Raw genomic sequence first — 10,559 nt, forward strand, 5'->3', positions numbered from 1 at the left:
ATTCATCTGTCGATGGACACTTAGGTTGTTCCATGTCCTGGCTATTGTAAATGTTGCTGCAGTAAACATTGGGGTGCATGTGTCTTTTTGAATTATGGTTTTCTCAGGGTATATGTCCAGTAGTGGGATTGCTGGGTCATATGGTAATTGTATTTTTGGTTTTTTAAGGAACCTCCATACTGTTCCCCATTGTGGTTGTATCAGTTTACATTCCCACCAACAGTGCAAGAGGGTTTCCTTTTCTCCATATCCTCTCCAGTATTTACTGTTTGTAGATTTTTTGATGATGGCCATTCTGACCTGTGTGAGGTGATATCTCATTGTAGTCTTGATTTGCATTTCTCTAATGATTAGTGATGTTGAGCATCCTTTCATGTGTTTGTTGGCAATCTGTATATCTTCTTTGGAGAAATGTCTATTTAGATCTTCTGACCATTTTTGGATTGGGTTGTTTGTTTTTTCAATATTGAGCTGCATGAGCTGCTTATATATTTTGGAGATTAATCCTTTGTCAGTTGCTTCATTTGCAAATGTTTTCTCCCATTCTTAGGGTTGTCTTTTCGTCTTGATTATGGTTTCCTTTGCTGTGCAAACTCTTTGCAGTTTCATTAGGTACCATTTGTTTATTTTTGTTTTTATTTCCATTTCTCTAGGAGGTGGGTCAAAAAGGATCTTGCTGTGATTTAAGTCATAGTGTTCTGCCTATGTTTTCCTCTAAGAGTTTTTTTATAGTGTCTGGCTTTACATTTAGGTCTTTAATCAATTTTGATTTTATTTTTGTGTATGGTATTAGGGAATGTTAATTTATTTATTTTAGTTTTGGCTGGATTGGGTCTTTGTTGCTGCGCAGGGATTTTCTCTAGTTGCAGCGAGTGGAGGTTATTCTTTGTTGTGGTGTGTGGGTTTCTCATTGTGGTGGCTTCTCTTCTTATGGAGCATGGACTCTAGGTTCACAGGCGTCAGTAGTTGTGGCACATGGGATCAGTAATTGTGGCACACAGGCTCAGTTGCCCCACGGCATGTGGGATCTTCCCGAACCAGGGCTCGAACCCGTGTCCCTGCATTAGCAGGCGGATTCTTAACCACTGCGCCACCAGGGAAGCCCTAGAGAGTGTTCTAATTTCATTCTTTTACATGTAGCTGTCCAGTTTTCCCAGCACCACTTATGGAAGAGGCTGTCTTTTCTCCATTGTATATTCTTGCCTCCTTTATCAAAAATAAGGTGACCATATGAGCATGGGTTTATCTCTGGGCTTTCTATCTTCTTCCATTGATCTATATTTCTGTTTTTGTACCAGTACCATACTGTCCTTGATTACTGTAGCTTCGTGATATAGTCTGAAGTAAGGGAGCCTGATTCCTCCAGCTCCGTTTATCTTTCTCAAGATTGCTTTGGCTATTTGGAGTCTTTTGTGTTTCCATACATATTGTGAAATTCTTTGTTCTAGTTCTGTGAAAAATGCCATTGGTAGCTTGATAGGGATTGCATTGAATCTGCAGATTGCTTTGGGTAGTATAGTCATTTTCACAATGTTGATTCTTCCAATCCAAGAACATGGCATATCTCTCCATCTGTTTGTATCATCTTTAATTTCTTTCATCAGTGTCTTATAGTTTTCTGCATACAGGTCTTTTGTCTCCTTAGGTAGGTTTATTCCTAGGTATTTTATTCTTTTTGATACAATGGTAAATGGGAGTGTTTCCTTAATTTCTCTTTCAGATTTTTCATCATTAATGTATAGGAATGCAAGAGATTTCTGTGCATTAATTTTGTATCCTGCTACTTTACCAAATTCATTGTTTAGCTCTAGTAGTTCTCTGGTAGCATCTTTAGGATTCTCTATGTATAGTATCATGTCACCTGCAAACAGTGGCAGTTTTACTTCTTTTTTCCTGATTTGTATTCCTTTTATTTCTTTTTGTTCTCTGACTGCCATGGCTAAAACTTCCAAAACTATGTTGAAAAATAGTGGTGAGAGTGAGCAACCTTGTCTTGTTCCTGATCTTAGTGGAAATGGTTTCAGTTTTTCACCATTGAGAACGAAGTTGGCTGTGGGTTTTTCATATATGGCCTTTATTATGTTGAGGTAAGTTCCCTCTATGCCTACTTCTGGAGGGTTTTTATCATAAATGGGTGTTGAATTTGGTCAAATGCTTTTTCTGCATCTATTGAGATGATCATATATGGTTTTTATCCTTCAGTTTGTTAATATGGTTTATCACATTGATTGATTTGCATATATTGAAGAATCCTTGCACCCCTGGGATAAATCCCACTTGATCATGGTGTGTGATCCTTTTAGTGTGCTGTTAGATTCTGTTTGCCAGTATTTTGTTGACAATTTTTGCATCTATATTCATCAGTGATATTGGCCCATAGTTTTCTTTTTTTGTGACATCTTCTCCTGGTTTTGGTATCAGGGTGATGGTGGCCTCAAAGAATGAGTTTGGGAGTGTTCCTCCCTCTGCTACATTTTGAAAGAATTTCATAAGAATAGGTGTTAGCTATTCTCTAAATGTTTGATAGAATTCACCTGTGAAGCCATCTGGTCCTGGGCTTTTGTTTGTTGGAAGATTTTTAATCACAGTCTGAAGTTCAGTGCTTGTGATTGGTCTGTTTATATTTTCTATTTCTTCCTGGTTCTGTCTCAGAAGGTTGTGCTTTTCTAAGAATTTGTCCATTTCTTGCAGGTTGTACATTTTATTGGTATATACTTGCCTGTAGTAATCTCTCATGATCCTTTGTATTTCTGCAGTGTCAGTTGTTAGTTCTCATTTTTCATTTCTAATTCTGTTGATTTGAGTCTTCTCCCTTTTTTTCTTGATGAGTCTAGCTAATGGTTTATCAATTTTGTTTATCTTCTCAAAGAACCAGCTTTCAGTTTTACTGATCTTCACTATTGTTTCCTTCATTTCTTTTTCATTTATTTCTGATCTGATTTATAGGATTTCTTTCCTTCTGCTAACATTGGGAATTTTTTTGTTCTTCTTTCTCTAATTGCTTTAGGTGTAAGCTTAGGTTGTTTATTTGAGATTTTTCTTGTTTCTTGAGGTAGGATTGTATTGCTATAAACTTCCCTCTTAGAGCTGCTTTTGCTGTATCTCATGGGTTTTGGGTCGTCCTGTTTTCATCGTCATTTGTTTCTAGGTATTTTTTGATTTCCTCTGATTTCTTCAGTGATCTCTCTTGGTTATCTTGTAGTGTATTGTTTACCCTCCACGTGTTTGTATTTTTTACAGTTTTTTTCCTGAAATTGATATCTCGTCTCATAGTGTTGTGGTCAGAAAAGATACTTGATACGATTTCAATTTTCTTAATTTTACCAAGGCTTGATTTGTGACCCACAATATGATCTATCCTGGAGAATATTCCAGGTGCACTCGAGAAGAATGTGTATTCTGTTGTTTTTGGATGGAATGTCCTATAAATATCAATTAAGTCCATCTTGTTTACTGTATCATTTAAAGCTTGTGTTTCCTTATTTATTTTCATTTTGGATGATCTGTCCATTGGTGAAAGTGGGGTGTAAAAGTCCCCTACTATGATTGTGTTACTGTCGATTTCCCCTTTTATGGCTGTTAGGATTTACCTTATGTATCGAGGTGCTCCTATGTTGGGTGCATAAATATTTACAATTGTTATATCATCTTCTTGGATTGATCCCTTGATCATCATGCATTGTCCTTCTTTGTCTCTTGTAATAGTCTTTATTTTAAAGTCTATTTTGTCTGATATGAGAATTGCTACTGCAGCTTTCTTTTGATTTCCATTTGCATGGAATATCTTTTTCCATCCCCTCACTTTCAGACTGTATGTGTCCCTAGGTCTGAAGTGGGTGTCCTGTAGCCAGCATATATATGGGTCTTGTTTTCATATCCATTCAGCCAGTCTATGTCTTTTGGTGGGAGCATTTAATCCATTTATATTTAAGGTAATTATCGATATGTATGTTCCTATTCCCATTTTCTTAATTGTTTTGGGTTTGTCATTGTAGGTCTTTTCCTTCTTTTGTGTTTCCTGCCTAGAGAAGTTCCTTCAGCATTTGTCGTCAAGCTGTTTTCGTGGTGCTGAATTCTCTTAGCTTTTGCTTGTCCATAAAGGTTTTGATTTCTCCGTCGAATCTGAATGAGACCCTTGCTGGATTGAGTAATATTGGTTGTAGGATTTTCCCTTTCATCACTTTAAATATGTCCTGCCACACTCCCTTTTGGCTTCCAGAGTTTCTGCTGAAAGATCAGCTGTTAACCTTATGGGGATTCCCTTGTATGTTATTTGTTGCTTTTCCCTTGCTGCTTTTAATATTTTTTCTTTGGATTTAACTTTTGATAATTTGATTGATGTGTTTTGGAATGTTTCTCCTTGGATTTATGCTGTATGGGACTCTCTGTGCTTCCTGGACTTATTTCCTTTCCCTTATTAGGGAAGTTTTCAACTATAATATCTTCAAATATTTTCTCAGTCCCTTTTTTTCTTCTTCTTCAGGGACCCCTAAAATTTGAATGTTGGTGTGTTTAATGTTGTCCCAGAGGTCTCTGAGACTGTCCTCAATTCTTTTCCTTCTTTTTTCTTTATTCTGCTCTGCAGTAGTTATTTTCAGTCTTTTATCTTCCAGGTCACTTATCCGTTCTTCTGCCTCAGTTATTCTGCTATTGATACCTTCTAGAGAATTTTTAATTTCATTTATTGTGTTGTTCATCATTGTTTGTTTGCTCTTTAGTTCTTCTAGGTCCTTGTTAAACGTTTCTTGTATTTTTTCCATTCTATTTCCAAGATTTTGGATCATCTTTACTATTATTACTCTGAATCCTATTTCACGTAGACTGCCTATTTCCTCTTCATGTGTTTGGTCTGGTGGGTTTTTACCTTGCTTCTTCATCTGCTGTGTATTTCTCTGTCTTCTCATCTTGCTTAACTTACTGTGTTTGGGGTCTCCTTTTCACAGGCTGCAGGTTTGGAGTTCCCATTGTTTTTGTTGTCTCCCTCCAGTGGGTAAGGTTGGTTCAGTGGCTTGTGTAAGCTTACTGGTGGAGGGGACTGATGCCTGTGTTCTGGTGGATGAGGCTGGATCGTGGAGATCCCAGAGAGAGTCACTGCATGCCATGCAGGGCCACAGAGGAAGCTCCAGTTTTTGGTCAGGTGGCAAAGACAGGACAAGAGAAAACTCTAGGCCAGAGCCTTTAATGGGGTTTCTGAACTTGAGTTTACTTGGGAATAGCAGGGGAACTGCAATTCTAGAAGGCACAGCGTTGCAAGTTACAGGCCAGTCTGTGGAGAGTTCAGGATGTGCTGTATTTCAATAACTGTAAAAATTTGACATTCTCCTTGTGAAGAAAGCATAGGATAGAATGTCCATTTACTATTAAACTAACTTTATGTCTGTACTCATAGTGATAAAAAGCAAGAAAGGAAAGCATTGTTTTATAGTGCCCATTTGATGATGTATAAGGCCTGAGGAAACGTAGGAGTTTTTCTCTCTATTGCACAAGTCAATTTGAAAAAGTGGTTACTTTACAGCTCTTTGACTGCTGGGGCATATATATGCATATTCAGTTACTGCTCAATCTCCTCAGACAACTTTTTTTCCAATAAAATTGCAGCTAACTTCTGCAAAAAGCTGATATCATCCTGTCACTCAGAAATCTTACACTGTATCAGAGTTGCTGCACCAAACATTAGCCACACACCCAAGCTTGTCTGGAGCAACGAACAGTCAGTACAGTGGCAGGTTTCATTTCAAAACTGCAGTGGAATTAAAGAAGCTTTTACTTTCTCAGGCACTAGAAATGTTTGAGTGTATCATTACTAAGAAAAAGTACATTCTTTCTGTGTATTTTTCCTCTTCTGCTCATATCTGTTTATTTCTATAACGTATGAAGTTCTAGTTATCACATGTAATTTAGGGGGAAAATGTCTCATAATGACAGAATCAAGGAACTGCTGAAGTAGCCTGAAATTCATATAGTAAAACACATTGGGTTAAAATCTTGTCTTTAGCTGTAGGACTTGGAGGGTGTGAGTTAGACACTTCTCCATTCTTAGAGGTCAGTTCAACAGCAAAATATGTTAGGTGTAAATTAAGTGTCAGACAATATGCTGGGTTCCTAGTGGGTGTTGGGAACAGAAGGAGGAATAGGTTGAAATGGCTTTTCTTGAGGGGCTCACAGTCTGGTAGGGCAATAAGACAATAGGATACATTGTAAGGACAACCAGAGAGGGCTTTGAGGTCCCAGTGCAGGGACATATCTTCTTTTGCAGTTACATTCATTTTCTGATTTTTATCGCTTGTAACTCTAGGGTCCTGGCTATTGATAGTCTTTTAGTTCTAGTAAACCGGGATCATCATTCCCTAGTCCCTGTAACCTATACAGTCTCTCTTGGGATCCATAGCTATGTCCCTGGTCTTTGATCTCTGTCCTCCTCTTGGTCTGGGACAGTTCTCAATACCTACTGCCAGAATACAGCTGATATTCCTGGGTTTTCAAACTGCTCATTTGTCTCACTTGGTTACACACTCCTGTCTTTTTCACCCCAGGTTTTTCCTCTGTCTATCTCTTCCTGGGTCCAAACCACGGCAACCCAGTCACAGACTTCTGTCGGCAAGTTGCTGAATGCAGCTGCCAGACAGGGACTTCTGTCTATTGTTTCAAAAGGCCAGTGGATTTACCGTTGTGTCGTGGAACCCTAGGGGACACCTAGCCCTTTCTAGTTGCCACTTTAAGAGACAATTAGGTCAGATGAGGTCCAGTAGAATGGAAATTTAATTAAGCAAATGATTTCATATTTATTCAGTGAGCATTTACTGAGCACGTTTTGGGTGTCTGGCACTGTGCTCGGAACTGGGAATTCAGAAATGCTCCCAGGTAATTGATAGCCGAACAGGGGACACTGACATCAAACCAGATAGTTACACTGTCATGGAAGCTAAATAGAGACTTTGAGGGGGCAGAGGACAGACCTGGAGAACGGAAGAAACCTCCACAGAAACAGTAACATTTCAGCTGGTCCTAAGAGACCAGGACTTCATCAAGGAGTACAGAACAATCTGTTCCGAGGCATCGGAGTGGGAGAGAATGCAGTGCGATTGGGTAACGATTTTAGTGCAGCTGTGGGAAGAAGAAAGAGGATTCAAGGGATTGACAAGTTCTGCCTGAGATCTAAGTGGGTTGTTCTCCTGCCTGTGCATTTCCCGTTATGTTTTTCCTCTCCTTATGTTTTCCCTCTCCATTTCCTCTCTTCCTGCTAGAGACCAGATATTTAATAGCTCACTATTCTCAAAATATTGATTTCAACATGTTTTGGGGGGAAATGTTACATTTTGACCCGTGACCAGGGATGCTAAACTTCATTAGGTGGTATCCAGCTGATCTGAAAGAATGAATACAATTCTTTAAAAGTGAAATTTACCCAGCAATTTACGTTTAAGAAGTAGTTAAAACACTTGCTGTATCTGATTCAAAGTTTTACTATCATACAAAATGGGGCCCTGCAGCTTATAAACAACTGCTCTCAGGGTATATGCCCAGTAGTGGGATTGCTGGGTCATATGGTAGTTCTATTTGTAGTTTTTTTTTAAGGAACTTTCATACTGCTCTCCATAGGGGCTGTATCAATTTACATTCCCACCAACAGTGCAGGAGGGTTCCCTTTTCTCCACACCCTGCCCAGCATTTATTGTTTGTAGATTTTTTGATGATGGCCATTCTGACCTGTGTGAGGTGATACCTCATTGTAGTTTTGATTTGCATTTCCCTAATGATTAGTGATGTTGAGCATCCTTTCATGTGTTTGTTGGCCATTTGTATATCTTCTTTGGAGAAATGTCTACTTAGGTCTCCTGCCCATTTTTGGATTGGGTTGTTTTTTTTTTTATATTGAGCTGCATGAGCTGCTTGTATATTTTGGAGATTAATCCTTTGTCAGTTGCTTCATTTGCAAATATTTTCTCCCATTCTGAGGGTTGTCTTTTCATCTTGTTTATGGTTTCCATTGCTGCACAAAAGCTTTTCAGTTTCATTAGGTCCCATTTGTTTATTTTTGTTTTTATTTCCATTTCTCTAGGAGGTGGGTCCAAAAGGATCTTGCTGAGATTTAAGTCATAGAGTGTTCTGCCTATGTTTTCCTCTAAGAGTTTTATAGTGTCTGGCCTTACATTTAGGTCTTTAACCCATTCTGAGTTTATTTTTGTATATGGTGTTAGGGAATGTTCTAATTTCAAAAAGAGTCATGTACCACAATGTTCACTGCAGCACTGTTTACAACAGCCAGGACATGGAAGCAACCTAAGTGTCCACTGACAGATGAATGGATAAAGAAGATGTGGCACATATATACAATGGAATATTACTCAGCCATAAAAAGAAATGAAATTGAGTTATTTGTAGTGAGGTGGATGGATCTAGAGTCTGTCATGCAGAGTGAAGTAAGTCAGAGAGAGAAAAACAAACACCGTATGCTAACATATGTATATGGAATAAAAAAAAAAGTTTGTGAAGAACCTAGGGGCTGGACAGGAATAAAGACGCAGATGTAGAGAATGGACTTAAGGACACGGGGAGGGGGAAGGGTAAGCTGGAATGAAGTGAGAGAGTGGCATTGACATATATACACTACCAAATGTAAAAGAGACAGCTAGTGGGAAGCAGCTGCATGGCACAGGGAGATCAGCTCAGTGCTTTGAGACTACCTAGACAGCTGGGATAGGGAGGGTGGGAGGGAGACTCAAGAGAGGGGAGATATGGCATTATAAGTGTACATATGGCTGATTCACTTTGTTATACATCAGAAACTAACACAACAATGTAAAGCAATTATACTCCAATGAAGATGTTAAAAAGAATGATAAACAGCTGCTCTAGTAAAGTACTTTACACCCATAAAATGATCTAGACAGCTTGCAGTCATCAAGGAGAGCCTTTGTGTTCTTAAACTGAAATACTAATATGATGAGTAAGAAGATGACTCATACTATAGGCATTCACACTTTGGGAATTTTAATTTTTCAAGACTGAAGATGAACAGTTTGGAGAGAGACAGACCAAACTAGTGATTCTCAAGCTGGATGTACATCAGAATCACACATGGAACTCGCTAAAAATAAAGAGGGAAGGATCTGGAAGTCAAAATTTAAAAAAATTCCACGGGTGGCTCTCGTGCACAGTCAGGTTTGTAAATTCCAGGGTCTGATGACCTTTTGTGATACATACAGTCATAAGACTGTTAGGCAGTTTTCTCAGTGAGTAACTAAACGATGTAAAAATAATCCACCTGAATCTAAAAACACAATACAAATGAATGTATATGTAAAACAGAAACAGACTCACAGACATAGAAAATAAATTTGTGGTTACCAAATGGGAGGTGGGGGGAGGGATAAATTAGGACTATGGGATTAAAGTATATAAACTACTATATCTAAAATAGATAAGCAACGAGGATTTACTTATAGTACAGAGAATTATACCCATTATCTTGCAATAACCTCTAATGGAACATAATCTGCAAAAATACTGAATCACTATGCTCTATACCTGAAACTAACACAATCCTATAAACCAACTATATTTCAATGAAAAAAACCCCACCTCTTCTAGATTGAATTGTATATATAAAGAATTTGTTGGAGTAGAATGCCCAAGTGTTTTTTTCTGAATTGTGTAAGATTGTGTTAAAAACCGTATTTGACCTCAAACCATTCCGTGGGCCCAGTATAGCAATAGATACACAATATATACACTATATATAGTTCAATATAACCGAGAGGAATCTAGAGTTTACCTGTTCTTTGTGTTCTTCTCATTCCTATTAGCAATACTTCTCTCACTTTCGGTCATTGATTCATAAGTGTCTTCACCCCCAGGCAAACACAGGTGGGAATGTGCTGTTACTTCTCTTGGTGAAAGCAGGTAACCACTTCTTCTCTTTTTCCTTTTTCTCCTTGTCCCTCTTTCCTCCAAGTTACTTCCCTGTTTCTTGTCAAGATGAATGTAAAGTTGGAGAACTGTACAGAGAAAAGGTTTAGGGAAAATGAAAAAAGTGTTGTGAGAGAGAAAATAAAATAAAAATAAGAAATGAAAGCCTTAAAGACAGTCTGTTACTTTGCTATAGAAATAGAGACTAATGCAGGCCTTGCAGATTGAGATAAATTAGATGGAAAGAGTCATGGTCACTAGCAATTGGCAAAGCTTTTAAACTATTCTTTTGGACTTTTAAGACTCCTTTCTGAAGATGCGTGAAGTGCAAGAGGATTCTTCCAGGTGTCTAAAGGGATGGAAACTGTCCTGCTTCCTCTTCCATGGCTTGGAAAGCAGCCTTTAATACAAAGCTTCCTAAAGTGGGATGTGGGAGGAACAGAGAAACAGAAAATCAGCTTTGACACGAGAAAAGAACTTGAAAATGGGAAAATCGAAAAGACAAGCACTTTTGCTTATAATTGCTTAGACGTCACCTGTGGTTCTATGTGGACGAAATTTTCACTAAAGGCATAATGTAAGGAGGTCATGGTTTTGAAGACTGTTTGGTGAAAGGGTAAAGGTTTAGGCAGCTGTATATGGAGTTCATT

The 10,559-nt window shown here is 38.3% G+C and overlaps 1 long non-coding RNA gene across 1 annotated transcript in view; it reads right to left on the reverse strand.

The window, feature by feature from the left end:
* Positions 1-9,904, reverse strand: part of LOC309834805 — a 31,783-nt gene extending 21,879 nt beyond the window's left edge. Inside the window, exon 1 of the long non-coding RNA XR_014297888.1 lies at positions 9,776-9,904. This is a non-coding gene — a long non-coding RNA (uncharacterized lncRNA). The remainder of the gene's footprint in view (positions 1-9,775) is intronic.
* Between the last annotated feature and the right edge of the window lie 655 nt (positions 9,905-10,559).

The sequence above is a fragment of the Grampus griseus genome, assembly GCF_964374135.1.
Source record: "Grampus griseus genome assembly, chromosome: 16".
NCBI lineage: Eukaryota > Metazoa > Chordata > Mammalia > Artiodactyla > Delphinidae > Grampus > Grampus griseus.